Here is a 16,621-nt window from a genome sequence, read left to right on the forward strand (position 1 = left end):
AAGACGTTGTGGATTTGTTTTAAACCAGAAACATAAAATGGCTCTGGACAGCTCGTCTGGCATAATCAAGATGATTTGATGACTTCACTGCATGAAGGCCCACAAATGGTATCTGGACAAGGAAACTTCGTCCGACCTTCCATCAACACGAGGGTGAGTACGTAAAGATTAAATTTTCATGTTTGGGCAAACTATCCCTTTAACTGTTTATGGTATAATTAATTTTGCCATACTTCTGTTGTAATGCAAAATGTCACCCTGTCCAGAGAGGTGAAGTTCAGTCCCTTCCTGACATGCTGGCCTCACCAGCAACTAGAAAATAAAGCCAGTGGGACCTGAATGTTCTCTGCGTATGGCAACACAAAATGTTTTCATGTTTCATGTTTTCAGTGTGAGCATTCAACCTTCTTTTGCACTGCATGTCAGAAGGAAATCATTTTCACACAGTCCCTCACCAGATGTTAAAATAACAAACTTAAAAACCACAACCATTTAGTGGTTTTGGGGGGTTCGGATCACACGGAGCAACAGGGCTGCGTCTGTCAAGAGAGATCCAAACATGCGGGTGAATGTTAAAAAGGTAAATGAGGCGTAGTAATTGTGTCTGCTAATCACCTGCTGCTGCGCCTACAGGATATTTTAGCTCCAAACGATGGGTGTGTGGAGGTTATGTGGGGGTAAGTGCTGCACACCTGTGTGGCTCTCGTGCTCCTTGAGGAGTTTTAGGTGTTTCATTTAATCTCCATCAGCTGCCCCCCCGCCTCCCACCCCCACCCATCCTCCTGACCTCTCAGCCCTCCACATCCCCCGGCTCAGCAGTGCCAGAGGCATGCGCAATTACGGCTGTGAAGTCTTGTCAAGTAAATGAGGCATAAGCAGCGGCTACATTTTTCCTGACACTCTTTGTGGAGACTTGAGTCGCTCTTCATTCCCCTGCTGGTGGTGATTAAAGTTGTCACAGTTGTTTTTTTCCAGATCCTTGTGTTCTGATTGAGCTGTTTTCCTGGTTTGTCCGATGTGAGTTCCCTCCTTAATGAGGACAGTGAAACAACCTGAAGTCTGTGGGCCTCCATCCACAGCTGGCTCCTCGTTATCCCCCTCTTACCCCTCTCCGCTGGCTCCTGTCCTCTGCTTTTTGGGTGGCACTGATAATCACTGATTAACAGAGCCGGGTAGGGAATTAGCTGTAAAATGGCTCTCTCCAGGTGTTTGTTTACTTGTGTGTGCGCCTGCCGAGGCTCCTGGCTGGTGGGTGATGAGTTACAGACACAGATGGTGGGCATCAGCAGGCTGGCCGGGGGCAGATTAGCAGCCTCCCGTGTCTGAGCAGCCCCATCCCAGCCTGCTCCCACTCCCACTGAGCCCCAGAGGAGTGTCTGTCTGTAACTCTACTCGCTTTGGCAAGCCTCCTGTGTTGATGGAGGCCAACCATGGGCTTATCTCGTCTCATTCCCCCATCAGTGGGCCTAGCAGGCTCGGGGCTCCCAAAGAGAAGGGGCGGGTGTGTGTGTGTGTGTGTTTGTATATGTGGGGTGGGGGTGGTGGACTTGGTGGGGATGTCTGTGAAAACAGCCTTGTTTTGAAAAGGTAATGCTGTTGCCTTTAAGCTGCACAGATTTGTAATTAGAGGTAACTTTACACCACTAAATGGAGCTTATCTAAACGCATACTCTTCTGCACTTTTATTGCATGGCGTCTTAAGTGTAGAACCTCCTTTTTTTTCACTACTCAGGCTTTGTGATTTTTTTATGATTCAACATTGAAGGTCCGGGCTGTAAGCCTCTGTGTGCTCGATGTGTGGGATGGCAGCAGCCACATGTGCCACCTCCACAGGGATGTGTTGGTAAATCCCCTCTTCCGCTGCATGAAAAGTGCCTACAGTGCACATTTTGTTATGATGCCATGTTGCATTGGACAGGAAGCACAGTTCAAGCAGTCCAGGTCAAAGGTCAGCCAGATGCGATGCAGAGGGTGCAGGGGGGGGGGGGGACTGGGCAGCCTGTAGGTTAGTGTTCAGAGGCCTGTTTATTTTATAAACAGTGGGAATAGATTAGTATTGGAGCCAGGCTCCCTCAGCCATATGGGGAGGATGTCCTCTTTGTTAGGAGGCTCTTAACAAACCATTGTGTCCGTATCTGGAGACACACTGGTATAATTTCTGGTCACCATTAATGATGGGTTGATGTTGTTGCCAATACACGTGTGCGTGGACCCAAGGATGCATCGTCTGCACAACATCCATTCTGGATATAATAGAGCATTGAATGATTGTGTTAGTAGTTTTGAGTCATTAGGGGTGTTGGCACACACAGGCCGTCGTCGCCGCCTGGGCTGGGTGGGAAAAACAGGAAATGGATGGACCCCCCCAGCCTTAGCGCCAGTCTAATGAATCCTGCTTGAAGACGTTTGTGTGTGGCTCATCTCCTGAAGACTCGCAGTCCCTTCCTGCCATTGTTTGGGGTTTTTGTGAGATGCAGTAGCAGTAAAGTGTCTTTGATGACTCCAACTGTCATCGCCCGGCTGGACTCATGGGTCTCCTTCAGCACTTAAGGATTTATTTAAACATTCTGTTGTTTAATGGTTTAAATGCTCTCATCCAGAGAGCCCCGCTGTACTGCAAATATTTTAAATGTGGTTACATCTGATTTGTGCCCATCGACCCTCATAGCACAACTGCCTTCCAACTGTAGCCCGAATACAGGCAGCACACCATTCACATGGTTTGTGTCTTCTTGCTGTGAAATATTTTCATGGCTGGCTGTTGAAAACTGCTCCCAGCAGTGATGCTGTCAGCCAGATTAACTATCGACCTGAGCCAGGACACTGCAGAGCTGCTGACAAGCCTGCTGCAGGGAAACATATCTTAATGTTATGCGTACGTGATCTACCGTAATAACAGCAACAGTGAAACGCCTCGTGAAGCATCAGCGGTTCATAGCCTTTACTGTCCCACGTACCCCCACAGTGTCATCAGACTCATGACATTTGTTAGCTGACTGTGGTTTCAGCCTACTGTTGGTAGCTTACTGGTTATTGTCTAAAGAACATCACACCAGTTTATGTCCATTTTGTCTTAATGCCAATGGGTTGCATGTGGATGTATTATAATCACATTATGATTTATATTCCAGAGAGCTTTCCACTTGCAGAGATAGGCTACCTTTGGCTACTATTTTACCTCAGTGGTCAGCATGATAGAATACATTTCTAAAGATGATGATGGTGTGATGCCCTGTTTAGTGTCACACACACTAACTGTATAATAAACAGTGGACGGAGCCGCTGTGACGTCACCCACTGGTTTGTGGATTGCGGTTTTAAAGCCTCGATTTTGGCATTATGGCCGCCTGGAGCCAGAATATATTTGGCCGAGACGTCGGAGCTGATTCTCACTGCTATGCCTCTGCAAGCCCAAAGACATGTTGTGGTAGTGTCTTCAATCATAAAGTAACCACACCTTAAAGCATACTCTGCTTTATGGTCTATTTGACTCTGAATGGGACCATAATTTACAAAAGGAACATCATGCTTTACTGAAGAAGACTGAGACCATAAACTCATCAGGAAACTGTTCACTGAGGTCATAATTCAACTGAGAAGTTAATTCATTTTCTCATGAGCTTATATATAATCACACTTCTTTTTGAAACCAGTGGAGGCGCCCCCCACAGGCCATTAGAAGAATGCAGATTTAAGGTACTTACACATTGGCTTCATTTTTCACACCAGGAAGCCTGGACCGTTTATTATAACCTGCTGTCTGGGGTGAAATGCTTGTTTTTTATCACCAACTCTTGACAGGCCAACATGCCTGGAGTCGTAATTCGGTGTCTTACTAACTATAATCTACCTTTATGTCACTCCTTTTGGATTTAATGATAAAAAAAATTCGTATTCAGCGAGGACTGAAGCTACGTGTAGATAAGTGCTGCAGGCATGACTGCTGTAGGCTTTGGAGGTGCTCATCTCCTAAATCAGGCAGTAGAGGTTCCCAAGCTGGAGCCAGAGATACCCCCCTCACAGCTCGTGTGTTATGTAGACCAGATGAGCAGAAACCTGAGTGGTGCATAAACCTAACCAGTAATTTTGATGTTCAGCTATGTCGATGGGGCCCCTCTGAGACACCCGGCACTGTGAAGCGTACAGTGCTTGAGCAGGGTGGATATACCCTCTGAGGACCACAAAGCAGATTTGTTTCCCATGGAAAGAGTTTAAAGTTTGGCTTTTCTGTTAATTACAATGAGCTGTGTGGATGAAACAGCAGCTCATGTCTCAGCACACAGGGTGTTGTGTCTTCAGAGCTGCATGGACAAAGCCCTTTCATCTCCGGGCAGGGGGTTTGGTCGAGGAGGATCAGGGCACAGCGGAGGGACGTGTTAACACTGCTGTTATTGACCACTGGCCGCAGGTTTTAGTTTCAGCTAGCAGGCTGGATCTGGTTGCCAAATATTGTTGGTTTATACAGGATTGTGACTCACAGGGATTGATTGTTGATTAATTCTGTTATGCCAACTCATTCTCTGCGAACACAAAGGCATTAGCAGAGGGTTCAGCTGCAGAACACTTTCCAGCACTTTAAACTGCTGAGGCTAAAATATGCTCCCAAGTCTTATGGATGCAGGCGAAATGCAACACAGGTTTCTTTATGTAGGACAAAAAGCATCAGTTGTGATGAAAAGTAATAATCACAGGGATTTTGTAGGAGTAAATGCACCTCCATGCATTTCACACTCACTGTTATTGACTAAGTAGTTACTGAGCTTCTTATCTTTCAAGCATTCAGCTCTATACTATAATAGGTTCTGTTAAACTGATATGTGTTGTAGTCAAAAGGAAAGCAGCAGCTGTGGTGATAGGCTAATGATGACTATCTAATCAGTGAAATGCTGTGTAGTTACGACTTTTGGCTCCCCTTTGAATCAGGAATTCATAATTTAAGACATTACATCAGTGACTTTTGAACTCGATTGAAAATAAACAGCCTCTTCACTGGACGAAATACCTTGAGTGTAACTGGAGTCAGTGAAGCCACATAAGAGCACATCTGGAGTTTGAGCTTCCGCTAAGGTTTTGTTCATGCATTAATATGAACTCATTATACCATATCATAAATCTTTTTTGCGGCCATGATTGCATATGTGTGCTGTTGTCACCCTGACTCGACCCCAGACTTACATCTGCTCCGGGCCTCAGATCATGATAGATGTTAGAACATGATTGCTGCAGATGAGAGAAAAGCACTAATTCTTAATCACTGAGAAGCACATGAACACACAAGTGAGTCAGAGATGCTTTATTGAGTTTGCCCTTTCCACTTGACTGCAATTATAAGGAGCCCTAACAAGTAGATACAGTGCGTTGCAGCTGAACGAGGCCAAATGTGACTGCGCTTTTTCGACATGCCAGGTCCCTCATTTCTGCTATCTGATCTGTGCTTCTGAATGGATTGGAAGGTTGTGTGAGGGAACTGGCCTTGGAAGATTCATAAGGGCGTGGGGGCCCTGAGAAAGAGGAGTTATGCCGGGATGGCGTGCAGGCCGAAGCGGCCATGGAGATTAGGAAAGAGAGGAGAGAGCAAGCAGGCGCTGCCAGTGATAACAGCAGGAAAGATAAAAAAGGAGAAGGTGTTTCCTGTGAGTGTTCCCTCAGGGAAAGTCCTCCTCCATCCACCATAGGTTCTCCGTGGACAAGACGCAGGCTTGAGGCTTGGTCGCCATCTTGAACCGATTTGCTGCAGGCATGCAAATCAAATAAAACTTTACTGATCCTTGCTATCACGGGAAGGGAGGGGGGTTGCGATCCACTTAAAGTACGTACAGAGGGATACACATGCATACACGCCTAAGCTCTCAAGATCCTATTGTGTTTGCTATCCTTTGCCTCAGTCAAGACAAACAATGGCTTTGGCTCGTAACGCGTGGCCTCGCCGACTCAAATGGTTGATGTCCCCCTCCTGATGCCATTAGCTATTGTCCTGATGTTCCTGCTCCTCTCGCTCTGAAGATGAACCCGTGTGCGATTCAGTTTCAGCTTCTCCAGATGTCACAGGTGCTCTCAGTTTCATTACAACTTAGGCTTGAGCGAACCCCCATCAGAGAGAAACGTCACCACCAATAGTGTTTTGACAAAAAAAAAGCTTTGTTTGGCTGTTTCCAATCTGTTGGTTCCAGTTGAAAGAACCGTTAGGAACCAGAGTATGCCCCAGCTGACTTTTAATCACACTCACCAGCCACTGGATCAGTCATAGAGAGTAGTAGGTCTGTAATTAGAAGACAAAGGGCCCCTCTCTGGTCCACATATTGATGGTGGACAGGTTGCCACAGAACTATTGATCAAAGACACAGGAAAAGTAGGGGAGCAACAGGCCGTGCGTGAGCTAACAGGTGACAGGCATCTTACTGGCCCATAGCTCAGGTCTGCTGTGAATAATTATATCTTAGAGATAATTGGCTAACCCCGGAGAAGCTATGAGAGAAGAAAGAAATCTCCTTTGAGATGAAGCACAGTTAGCCATTATTACCTGTAAGAACGGAACTGATGGTGCAGAGCCAGCATGAAAAGTAAAACTGGAACTTGTCCCACTTCGTTACTGTGTCTAAGTCTGTCGGGCTCAAACAGACTGAGTTTACAACAAAACAGTGGCAGATTTACCGCTTGAAATTCAAAGTAATTTTTGAAACAATATGAGTCTTTGATAGGGCAGGTTTTGCTGGGTAATGCTGAATAGAGCTGTTAGTTACCCCTGGCTTAATCCCTTCATTCAGAAAGGCTAAATGAAGACAGCAACCTTCAAACCCAATGCACATCACTAGTGCATGTGGAGGAAACTCTAAACATGATGGCTGCTAAACTTGGATTGGAAAATTGCGATTTGAGGGAGGGTTTAAGAAAGGAAAACTCAGTTTTCTGAGATGTAGAAGCTGTGGTCACTAGAAATAAGTTGAGATCCTTCTTACGAAAGATAACCTACAGGGAGAGAAAAGCAGTAACGTTTAGGTGTATGTTATCTGATACCTGAAGGGATTTACACGATTGGCCACAGTTAAGTGACCCTTAACGGCTATGAATCCCACTTAGAGTTACATCAACATGAACTGTGACCTGTCGAGCAAAATCTCACCAACTGCCACTTGTTCCACAGTCATACAGGGGCCACAATGTGCAAGATACAGTAGCTCATTCAAGTATGGATGAATGTTGGATGGATCCAGCTGTGGCTGCAGCACACGTGTGTTAGTGCTGGCTACTAAGGCCTGTATGTCCAGGCAGTGGCCCAGCTGGGGCTCCACCTCTCAGTGATATCTGAAGGAAGCCTGAGGGAGGGGGTGGTGGAGCCCCAGCTGGGCCAGATATCACTCTGATGTCATGGCAGAAGCAGCGACGGTCGGACCAGGAGGCCCTCTTCGCCTCTGAGAGGAGGTGAAAATGTCACAGGTTGCAGAGAGTTGAGTGGGGGGGCGATGTGCACCAAAATGTTTCTGTCACCTCAGCTTCATTAATTCAGCATCCATCAAACTAAGAAGATCCGTGTTATAAAACTGTAATGTGTTCGTTTTTTCCCGCATTCCTCAGTGCATTCCTCTGATTCTGTTGCCTCAGGGACGTCTTCAGTGTGTGTAAAAGAAGTCTGTGCACGCACTGCATCGTATCAGAGCTGATACTGTGTGCTTTCAGATAAGTATGGCTCAAAGTGTAACAATAATGAATGGCTGTATGGCAGACAGTCCTGTTCTGCACACCCAGGGGCCCCTCAGGAAGTCATAGGAGCTGGGAATCCGCTGGCTGTGACGACAGGAGCGCTCAGTCCTGCAGCTCGCACTGCTCTGCTCTGCTGATTACTCCTCTGACTCTGCTTCACTTTGCAGTATTGAAAACTGTAGTGACTTTTCTGCAGGTCCAGGAAGACACTATGTGAGTCGACTGATTCACACCATGACTAATCTGTTGTTTTTGAAGACTTTTTTCCTGAGAGCCTGGCAACATGGAGACTCGGCGTCTCGCGTGAAAGGCTTTTAAAGTGTCCCTCCCTTTATCTCCCACACTGTGGGACTCTGAAAACCATACACTGGATCCCCTCTCATGCTTACAGAGCTCTCCATGTTGACGCAATTATCCCCCGGTAATTCCCCTGCCTTTTAAAATACTTGATGTTTTAGTCGATGTTCTCTGTCTGCACGTCTCGTGCCTGTGGATAAAAGCCAGTGGTTTCCTCTTGTTTTTCTGCTTTTATGTGGGAAATCCATGTGCTCAGAACGTCGGACCTTTGGCTGGAGCGCCCTGAGACCAGTACGTACGCCGGCTACGTGATGCGTTTGGCTCATGAATTGTGTCACCCTGTCAGTGCACGCTCACGTACGAGTGGTTTACACATCTGCCCACTGCTTCCTTGAGGTATTTTTGCGTCGTCTAACATAACAGCACCGCACACATCACATTGTTGACACTTTGTATTGGTTGCCACATGAGCTCTGTGTGATGTGATCGTATTTTACATGAGGCTGTGGGCTCTACAGGGTCTGTAGTGTCCTTACCAGCTTAAAATGTCAGAAAAGAGTGAAAAATGGCCGTTAAGCTGTAAATTCCCCTTGAACGAAGTTACCTCTTAACACTGTACGTCTGTTGCTTCGTGTGAACCAAACTCCAGTGATTAACGTATATGACAAGGAAAAGAAACACATCCTCCGATTAGAAAAGCGGACAACAGAGAATGTTTGGAAACTTTGCTTTAAAAAATGACTGAAATTGATAATTGATTGTTAAAATAGTTGCCAGTTCATTCCTTTGTTTGTATTAGACTTAATTTAGATTTCTGCATGACTTGAGGGTCCCTGCTCGTCCGTCCTGGATGCGTGGACTTTTGCGTGGTCATTTTTTTCCTCTTTCTTGCCTCTTTGTACCCCTGCTGCACAAACATGGAGGTTGGTGGAGCCTGCAGCCCACAGCTGAGTGTCCACTGTGGGCTTCACTTCTACGTCCTCACACCCCTGGGCCTGGATGTGTGGACTCCCCAGCCGAAGTTGGTTTTATCCAAGGCCAAGCGAAGATCCACGGCGTGATGGCCTCTGACTTGGTGGTGTCATTCAGTTGTTATGTCATAGGCTGCATGATGTTTCACCCATCCTACATTTTAACAAAAAACCTCAAACAAGGGCTCAGTTTGGTGCTTGTAATGGTTCTCCCCATATGGTTTCAAACTGAGTCAGATTTGCTCTTTTTAGTGGCTATTTTCTTTTCCATGTTCAAATAAAAATATATATATTTTTTTGTTTTTGTTCACAGTTAAAGTTTCAGTCCATCTAGTAATCGTGTCGGAGTGGAACCAGACAAACGCGCCACACGGGTTTCTTTCCCGGCTGTAATGACACTTCGGTCTGTGCTTCACCCTGCTGTGTCTCTCATCTCTTCCTCTCCTTTGCTGCTCCCATTTTCTCCTTAGTAAAACAGGAAGAGGGTGTGTTTGGACAACCAGAGCCTGAGGAGTCAAGCCGTTCACCACTGACTGACCGTGTGTGTGTGTGTGTGTGTGTGTGTGTGCATGCCAGGATAATTGCTTTCAGGGAGCCCCTGAATGCCTTAGTCGTGTTTCTTCAACTCTTCAGAGATCTGCAGTATTTGCTTTGGGCATTGTGCCCCAAAGGCAACATTTTAAGCCTCACGTATGTGTCATGCTATCTGAAACATGCCGCTGCATGTGGGCCTTGCACACATGACCGTTTTACCTACCCAATGTGAGCAAATATCTGCATGCTCACATGGATATTTTTCACTTGTCAGACATCATTTACCACACTGTACTTTCATTGTGTGCATGAGGCTCAGCAGGGGCTCTTCCTGTGGGGCTTCTGCGCTGTTGGGATGTGCAGAATGTGAGTGCAGCATTGCAGGAAGGGTACCAACCCGATGAAGTCCGATCTGGTGGGGATTGGATGTGAGCTGTGCCTCGCCCGTTCCCCTCCCAGCAGGAGCTGTCATGTTAGCCGTGGCGTCCCGCTGTTGAGCTTCGCTCCCATTGGGTGTAGGTCAGGGGCGAGCGTCAGGTCACACTTCTGACTGCTGCGGCGCTTAGCGAGCATGTCCTCCTCCTACACTGAGTACGACAGCCAGCGTACATGCGATCTGACAACCAGTGCCAGAGCATCAAAAGATAAGAGGAAGGCTGAGGGTATTCTGTGCGTGTCCGGTGCTGGGTTTTGTTCTGTGACTCTCAGCTATTGCAACTGCAAGTCTATCACATTTAACATCTGGGAGTTGCTGCAAAGTTGCACAATATTTTCATGGATCATGGAGTATGCATGCGCTGTTTTACAGAAAATTCATTTAAAATGACCTAGCTTGGTGGCTAATTGCACGTTGGTGGTATTTATTGTGATAAGATGTTTCTTGGTGGAAAGTCAGCAGGGCTCCCTCCTCCTCTGCCCCATGGTACTCGTTAGCTGTGGAATTTGGCTGGTCTGTCCTGGAACAATCCGGGTCAGATTGATGCTGAAGTGGAATGAGAGATATGTGGAAAATCTTCGAGTTGTGCATGAGAAGAAGCTGAGTCGATGTTCAAGACGAGCACATATCTGAGGGTTGGTGATGTTGTTCGTTTCTCCCTCCAAACAAGCCGCTGAGCTTTAAAAATTCTTCGACAAATATTTTCATTTGTGTGTAATTTAATGCTTCATATCCAGCTGCACAGCAGACTGTATGAGAACGGGCTGATCTGCAGGGGCAGCTGGCTGTAACTTCAGAGGCTCATCAGTCATGACAGATAGCAGCTGGATGGCAGAGGGGAAATCTCAGCGTCTGCCTTTGAGACTCGCTGTATCTGATCTGAAGAGGAGTCTGCCTGCCGTTGCAACTCCTGAACAATAACAGCAGCGGTGGCCAGGCTATTAACAGACCCGGGCCAGGCCTGTGCTGCCTGCTTCTCCTTTGCTGTATCCACACTTACAATGTAATGCTGTAATCCTTCCTGTGAAATTTGACTGTAAATCTTTCCAAGCGTGCCTCTCATTTCCCCCTTTAGCAGTGCAGCTGGGAAGACCCAAGTTCCCCCTTCTCTTTTTCTTCTGCCAGAGCAGCAAAGTGTTTCTCTGATGCTCGTGGAGACCTGACACTCATCTGCAGATCACTCTCTTGGTCCACATTCTGCCTGTATTCCCACCAGAAGGTAGACTCTAACAAGGAGGCTGATGGGGCTGAGGTCCATCTGTTTTAGTGTTACTGCGCATGCAGTTGGCAGTTAACCCCAGATCGCAGCCTGATAAAATGTTTCCTGCCGTATTCAGAGGACATTTTAGAGAATTTCTCCACCATTTTAGTCCAGATTGAAACAACTATTGGATGAACTGCCATGAAGTTCTGTGCAGCCATTCTTGATCCCCACAGGACGAACCCTAATGACTTATGTGATCCCCTGACTTTTCCTGTGGCCCCAGCATCAGGTCACAGTTTCCACTTATCCTGTGAAATATCTCAATATCTACTCGATGGATTTGCAGAAAATTTGGTGAAAGTCCAACTTTTCCTGAGTTGTCATGAAACTTGTGGCAGATATTCCCCTCAGGAAGGAATTTGAGATGTTTAGTGAGCTCCTGATTTTCAGCTTGGTGCCATCACAAGGTCACATTTCAATTTGTCTAACACTAACCTGAGCGTAATATGATGCGTACTGAAGAAATGTTGATACGTCCATCATTTGCAGAGTCGTGCAGTGTCAGCTTTTTCTGCTGGTGACAGGGCTGGTCTGATTTGTCTACTCTGACTGATGTTTTGGTGCTGTTTCCTCCCTTTTTATTGATCTTATTTTGACACTCCCTCAAAGGTCAGAGGTCGAACCTGAGTAATGGAAGCTGTTGCCTGTAGTGACTGCAGCGTTGACCTGGGCATTGTCTGCGTCAGCCTCGGGTTCAATAGCCTGACAGGTTGCGGTGACTACGGTCAGTGGTTCTCCGTCACTTACTGCTCTGTGAGGAATGTTACATCCACACAAATGCATGCCTGGAAGGGGCCCTTAAAAGCAATAGAGTCTGAAGTCAAAGTGTGACATAAATTTTACTAAATTCCTCCTTCTGTCCTGCTCCTTCATGTTCTTGTATTGTGCCACGAAAGAATTTGTGTTACAGCAAGTTTCATGACAGAGTGGTGTTTGGGGCTTACTGTGAGTAACCTCCAGTCCATTATACCTGTGTCATAATATCTGCTGCGTAAAAGAAAACCGTTTGTCTTTCTTTTGCATGCGAGCACAATTTATCACCTCGTGCATCATCATAGCCTGACCAACGAAGATGTTTACAGCTGCTGTGTTGGATAAATTTTATATTTCCTGGTTGTGTCTTGATGCTCTGAACCGACCCCCACTGGGGTATCCCCCTTTTTATATTAATGTCACTCCGGAGTGGAGCGGAGTTTTGTTCTCATACGAGGTCGCACCACTTTTGACATCTATCCACAAACAAAGTCCAACACAATAGGCCGTAGTCGTAACACAGTTTATCAGACTCAGTAGTTCACAGCGCTGCCTTCCAGTTGACCAGCTAACCACAGGAGGGTTCAGGCTCCAGACCCTGTGTGGTTTCCTCTGCCTGGCTGGGGAGGATACTTCACTACCTCCTGTTTACACTTCACACTGGAGGCCAAAGAAAGTGATGGGGACCGGGAAGAAAAATGCCTCAGAACAGCAGGGCGCACGGACCGCAGCCTGTTTTTAGACTGGACTCATCCTGCTATTGTGGGTGCTTTACCCAGGAGTGGCACAGTCCCCGGAGGAAGAAACCGAGCACACTGCTGCACTGAGCAATCAGCGCCTGCAGACCCGAGCTGATGAAGGATCGCGTCTGCGAAGGAGAAACAAAACCGTGCTGACCTCTGTGAGCCGGGAGGCGGCCGCTCGACACTGTGAAACATGATGTTCAGAGCAGACAAACATACGCCTGCGGGTTTCGGTGCATGTGCAGCACGATTTGGTCCAAGCTGATTAATTAGGGAGTTAAAGCTGCAGATCTTTATGAAAGAAAATGAGGTAAGAGTCACTTGGAGATCTGTCAAACTAAACTTTAAAAGAAATCTTGGCGGAGGTTCCCACATTGTGTATTGTGTGACTTCCAAATTTGAATCAGCTGAGGGGTTTGTCAGACCGTGCTGTCCGGGGTGGAGGGCCAGGGCGTGGACCTGTTCTAACCTGGTTTCATGTATGAGAAGCAGATCTGGACTGGGAGACAGATTTTAGCAGTGCCCTCCTCTCTGCTCCGAGGAGGTCCGGCTGATGGATGGGCTCTAATCAGCAGCAGACAGACCTGCCACAGGAAACATCTCCCCATCACGTTTACGGAAACCAGCCTTTCTCCAGAGACCCGCTGATAACCACGGAGGGAGCTGAAAAACAATTGGATTCTCCCTCAGTTTTCTGCAAAGAAAGTCAGCAGACTGTCTACTGTTGGCTGACCAGAATATGATTTACAGGCCTGCTGCCAAATGGCATCTTGAACAATACAGCAACACACAGCTTGATTAACATGGAAACAATTGCTGAAAAAAAAAACTTATTTTGGGAGTACGTGACTTGTTGATTTCCCACTGCATTCTGTGTAAAATGCCTACATTTCTTCAAGCCGTAGTTCAACATTAGGGAAATATGCTTATTTACTTTCTTACCAAGAAATAAACAAGAGTGATATCCCTGTTGTGTCTCTGCAGTAAACATGAAGCTGTTAGCTCGGGAAAAAACAAGCTAACTTTGACATTTGTTCACGGGGTTCAAACCCCGGACTGAGCACTGTTTTCAACCATCCAGCCGCCTCCTCAGTTGGACTTTTCTTGCAGCAGGGTATCTGAGGCGTAGCCACTGACCAGGCTGCTTTCACCAAACAAAGATCCACCACTGAAGTCTTTTTAAACTGTGCACCAGGTTATTAAAGCTCATTGAAGGGCATTAGTATGTTTTCTCCCATATACAGACAGCAGTGCATAAGTTGCTGCAAGTTTCCTGCCTTTATTCATACTGTGTTTGCTTCCTTGCGTCAAATAATTAGAACCTGAGTGGGGGCTGCATGTGTTTGAGAAGGGGTTTAGGGTATTTTTCCTGCTAAGTCTCTCCTCTTTATGTGTGTCTATAGGAAGCCTCTGACCTGTCGGATTTTTGTTATGCACTTTGTGTCCTTGCCAAGGGGCTTTTCTGACTCTGACAGGTGAGGTTTCTCTCCTGGGAGACAAATCCCCCCCTACACATCACGGATGAGCAAGGCAAATGAGTCGCGGTGTGTATGAATGGAGCGATCAGTCTGCCATGTTGGAATGCTGAGAGCTGTTTGCCTTTTGGGCCCGTGAAAGCTTGTCACTCGGTGTTGTGGTAGCAGAGATTATCCCTGAAAAGAGCCTGGGTGTCCTCCTTTCCTCAAACTCTGTGACCTTGATCTTGCTGTCATGCAGCGTCCTGCCCTCTGCAGAGACCCGTGCAGTCGCACTTGCACAGATGTCAGGGGGAGGACCTCCTGCCTTTTAATTATGGAGCTTTCAACACAACTGCTGTCCGAAGAGTTCAGCTTTGTCAAGTCTTAAAAACTGAATTTAAAACAATTATTTAAGTGATCTGTTCAATGAGATATCACCTATAATTCGTTCAATGCAGTTTTCCATCGTGTTTTGTAAAGTCAGTGGTCTGTACAGGCTCATGAATGGAAGGTAAAAGAGCAGGTTCAGGCCTGCCCTCTCAGCCCTAATCCTAAAGGCCCTCAGGGCCGTACCCACTTCAACCGTCTGCTAAAAACAAAATCACTCAGTTTCTACGATACTCATGGGAACAGGTTCATACGCTCCTCCAGGTTCTGCTCAATTTGCAAATGAAATACTTCAAATTTCGACTGACATGCAACACAAAGTGTGATCTTTCAGGAGGAACCTGTAGAGCGAGGGTCATGCATAGGGGCACCCCTGGCTGATGAAGGCGTACCACCTTAAACAAAGACCAACAAAGACAGGAAGGGCTGGGCTGTTGAACCCTGCTCTGGGGCCAATCCGTAGCATCAGCTGTATGTGTCAGTGTGCTGTGATGGGTTATGCAGACTGTTTTTCCTGTTATTCCCTCTCAGAGGATTCTCCCTCTGAGGCTCACAATGTAAACACCCGCAAAGAGGACATCAAGAAAATAAGGTGTGAATACACGTTAGTGAGAGGCCGCTGATTGGGTGGTGGCCATAATCACACACAGAGGGTGCTGCATTTCAGCCACGTTAGCTTCAAGAGCACGGACTTACATGAATATGGACGACATGTCTCCACGGGTAGTCTTTTTGTGATTTGTGAGATGACATGAGATCAAATCATATTTCCCTACCCAGATCAGCTAATACGCCTTCTTAAGTATGGAAACTAAATGCTGAAGGTGTTTTAGCGGTGGTTAACAGTACATTTAAGGCAGGACAGCGTTGTGGAGGGGGAGGGCTGTGGTGAGCAGCTGTCTGTTTGAGGCTGCAAACATTTGGCTTCATATGCGGACGTGCTGCCAGTCAACAACATATGCGGCCATCATGGCCACCCTGACACTCAGGAGGTCTCTTGAAACGCTGTCAGCGACCATCCTGGTAGCTCAAAGGATCGACCACATGTCGCATTGGCAGTGTGGATCCAAATGATGGACTTATCAAAGGTCACAGCGTTATTTCCTGCCACTCTCACCTGTAGTTTGTTTTTGTTTTTTGTCTTCTCAATTCATTAACAATGCAAGAGGTCTTATTAAATCCCTCAGCTGTGTTTCAAAGCCATCCATCCTTGAGCAGGATGAAGTGCAGCAACATGTGTTGAGGGCTCAGTATGCGGATCAGCCCATTTTGGAGGCTGAAATAGTGCAGGGCTTTGTCCAAATATTTTCTTAAAGTCCCAGCTTCTTTTTGGAGGCACTTGGCCCTCCCACTCCGGGCTCAGAAGAGTGACACATGGCTTTGACATTGACTTTAGGCCTGTTTTGGGATCATTAAAGGCCAATTTGTCAGCATTCAGCACGAGGCAGACAGCGAGATGTGTTTCAAGGGGCCTCACATCTGGACCTTTTGTGTTTTAACAGTGTCCCACTTCCTCTTTTAGAAACCTGAAGTACGTGTATAATGGGAAGGCCACGTTCCATAGCCAGTTGGTCTCGTCTCATTAACACGCTCTGGCCATGGACGCTGGTTCAGACACAACCTGCCCCTGCTGGTCCGCTCCTTCCCTTCCTCCTCCAGTCACATTTTATGATAATAATCTTCAGTTGCAATGAGTTAATGTAATTATCAGCTGTCGGCTAAAAGGAAAGGAATATCGATGGGAAAGCCTCGCAGAGTTTAACATTAGTTGCACAGTAAGCAGAGATGAAGCGACAGGCAAGACGAGGCCAAGGTCTGGTCTGGCAATCAGTCACTGTGAGGGCAGTTTGATTAAAGGAAATTGAGCGAGTGGAAACTTTGAATGTGTGTTTTCAGTTGTGTTTTGTGCCTGTCTGGGTGATAGCAACAGCAAAACAGATGCCGAAACAATTAGGGCCAGTAGGAGGATGTTTTTACTCCCGCTCTTCCCCTCCTCCCCTCTTCTCGCCTCGTGATTGCACATCAAAGTGGTTGACCGAGTGTTAAAGTTGATTTTATTGTTTGACTCCTTAAAGCAGTTG

This window comes from Scatophagus argus, chromosome 4, assembly GCF_020382885.2.
Source record: "Scatophagus argus isolate fScaArg1 chromosome 4, fScaArg1.pri, whole genome shotgun sequence".
NCBI lineage: Eukaryota > Metazoa > Chordata > Actinopteri > Scatophagidae > Scatophagus > Scatophagus argus.